We start from the raw sequence: 3,543 nt of genomic DNA on the forward strand, positions 1-3,543 counted from the left end.
GCATTTTGGTCAGTGTGTTTCTCTTCACTTTCTATGAGATTGTTATTTATTTTCCATTGAGAGCAGCTTGCTTCTACCACTGTGACAGATTTGCAATCTCCAGCCTGTGAGGGGAAGGGATTCCTGAAAGTGCTACCGGCCATATGGTGCTTTACCATAGTCATATGGAAAGCCAGCTGGGCTGCCTAAAGATTTATGATCAATTATCTATGCTCGAAAGCCATAAACCCATTGAACAATAGCTTTTCTCAGGTTGCTCTATAAGGGAAATAACTGGTCATTGTAAAGTCCCTTTGTCAATGGGAACAGCTATTGGGTCAAATTACAAAAGTTTATGTTTCAAATGGATTCTAGTGTCAAAAAATAAAAAACCTTTTTAAAGAAGTTTTAATCTTCTAATATTAAAAATCCACAGGTTCAAAACACATCAGAAAACAGATTACATGGTCACGCCAACATCCCTAAACACTATCAGACTTTCTTAAATAAGGAAACACATTTCTCATACTGACATATTAAAACTAATGACATCTTTGTTGTTTTCTTCCTTTAATTTCATGACCATTTTATTCTAAAAGGGACATGCTAGGAGATTTCCCAAATCAAATTCTTGTGTCTTATTTTTTTAGTATGTAACTCTCCATTTCTGTCTCTAATTTGGTGGTTAGCTTCTCAGGGTAAAACACTGTTCTCTTTCGGTTTTTCTGGATGCAAATATGACTTTGTTTATCCATAACGTTCTGCACATTTACTGTGCCTATTGGCATGTGCACGTTTAATATCCCCTTGTTCCAGGAAGAATTTGAGAAAGAATCTCTATAAACTATTTTTACAGTTTGAGTAAAATTCTTATTTATTAGTACTGCATTTTCCATGCTTTTACTTTTTTAGGAGAACTGTCCTTTTATAATAAAAATGGAATACTGTATTCTCTTCCAATTCTGCTGCCCAGAAAAGATGAATATAAGATAATGGAAAGATTTTGTATGAGAGTAAGGCTTAATTAAAAATGAGAGCATTAATTTTTTAAACCTTCAAAATGTCTTCAGGATGAAAACCTAAGATTAAGATAAAATGAATCTCTACTTGTTATACTACATTAAGTACCATTTTTGAATTATTTACTTCTAAATGCTTGATATATTGAAATAAATTCTACATTATTAACTATATTCTAGTGTCTGATAAATTGTGTTATGGATTTGTGCTCTACAGCCACTTATTTTTATGGGCATGCTAATATATGACATTAAAACTCAGCTGATTATTTTTACCATATAAATATACATTTTCTGGTTTTATTGTTGCAATGAATGCCAACAAGGATCTTATATTTGAAAAACTCAGTTACATTACAATATGAATGGGAAATATTTACAAAATCTCAATCAAAGTTTAATTATGCTTATCTACTTCAATAAAAGTGTCAGACTCATTCAAGCTTTATCTACTTTATTTGTGCATTTTCAATATGATTCAAGACACAAAAGTAATACTTGTTTTCTGAATAAGAAAATATTTTCACAACAATAAATGTATGAATTTTGAAATTTTTCTTTTTAACTAAATTTCATTTAAGTAGACTGCCATGGGTTACATACTGATTTTATAAAATAACATTCTATTTTCAGTCATGTTCATGTATTTCTTTCTGTGATATCAACTAATATATAAAAATATTCAAATACATATTTATTTCTAGAAGTGTTAAATTAAACAGTACTTCTTTTCTGTAGGAGATAAAATGATCCAGAAAAGGGAATTTTTGAAAATATATATATACAAATGTGAAATACTGTTTATATGTTAACCAGTTTATGAAAGTAGCTTAAAATTCAGTTGTTTTTCTTTTTTAATAATTAGCATTTTAAAAAACATTACAATATTTCCATTGTTATTAATGATAATTTACCTGTAATGTTTACTTCATATGAAAATATCATACATAATCTAAAATAGCCAAATGACTGTCTCTTCAAATGTTGTATGATTTATTTGTTCTCTTATTGTTTGTAGGTTGTTATACTGGGGATATTGTTAAAGGAGAAAGAAGAAAAACGTGAGAGTAAATGCAAACAGTAATTGATAGAACTGTTAAACTATTAAATCATGCATGCCCATTAGTAAATACTAGAGCTTACCTATGTACAATTGTTGCTATCAAAATAAATTTTTAGCTGTAAATTAAATCTAGACAAAGAGATGAGGTCAAACTGTAGTAGGGAAATATTAGTGTATAAGACAAAAACTTTATGGAAACCATTGTTTTCCATAGAATTAAATTATAATGGCTGGATTTTTGTCTCATAAAATATATGCTCAGTGAGACAAAATAAAATTAGTGAGTAAAGAGTAACGTGTTCTATGTTAAATCATTTTAATAAGCCTATCTGAATGTAAAAATCTCCAAAGAGGGAATACGGAACCCTGAGTAAAGTCCATAGAATATTCTTTTTTCAAAATTTTATTGATAAACAGATAGCAATGAGACAGTTTCAAATCAAATCGGTAGTACAGTTTCAATAACTAACACACTACATATATTCTTCTTAGTGGTTAATTGCTGTACAAGATGCGGACTTGAGATCCTATTTACAAACACCATTAGAACAAATCATTCTATTCATTAAGAGAATGCAACTATATATCTATCCTAACCACTTTGAATACACAGATACAAAATGGACATTCACCTGTATACCCCTTTTTTTCTAAGTTCCTTTATTTGAATATTATAGGTGTGTAAACTCAGCAAAATATTCTAAAAGAGTCCAGTAGCCCATAATAGCATTGGGTCTTCTGTTTAACTGGCAATGTCAGAAATTGACCTTTTCATTAAATATACATGCTTTGTTTAAGTAGAAGATATAAGTGGTGTTTACCCTTCCATTTTCTGTGTACTCAATTTTTGTTTTATATACTCTTGTAAGTTTTAATTTGGAAAAAATTTAGGGTGCAGTTTAATTGCTGTTGGCTTTATTATCTTTGAGGCCATAGTCCAATCAATGTATTGAATTTAAAAAAATTCAGGCTTTCATAGCATAAAAATAATTCTTAAAATTATAATGACTACGTACGTACTTTTTAAAAACTGCAAAATTTAATTAGAAAAGATGAAAATAATATTTGAAGCTCTTATCTATTTACATTCTTTCAGTAAAACGGGCATAATGAGCTCCCTGTAGTCATTAAAAAATATGAGAGGTAATTTAATTGTTTTGGGGTTTCCCAACTTGATGGTTATCCTAGAGCTATAGCTCAGAAAAAGCATATTTATCATGAGCTATAACAAGTGAACCTATAAAACCTATACAGTGAAATGATATAAATCACCAAGCAGTAAATAATCACTGGAGCTCTGGAATTTTAGAATTCCCACTTCTTCAATAAAGCAATATGGTCTTTATGAGAATGGAGAAGAAAAAAATTAACGACCTAGAACACAGATGACAAACTGGTGGATTATGGGAATAAATGTTCACTGAATTTATGGGATTTTAAGGTTCTCATTTCTTTGATGAATAAAATGAATTCTTTATATGT

This window comes from Octodon degus, unplaced genomic scaffold, assembly GCF_000260255.1.
Source record: "Octodon degus isolate 3935 unplaced genomic scaffold, OctDeg1.0 scaffold00231, whole genome shotgun sequence".
NCBI classification, from domain to species: domain Eukaryota; kingdom Metazoa; phylum Chordata; class Mammalia; order Rodentia; family Octodontidae; genus Octodon; species Octodon degus.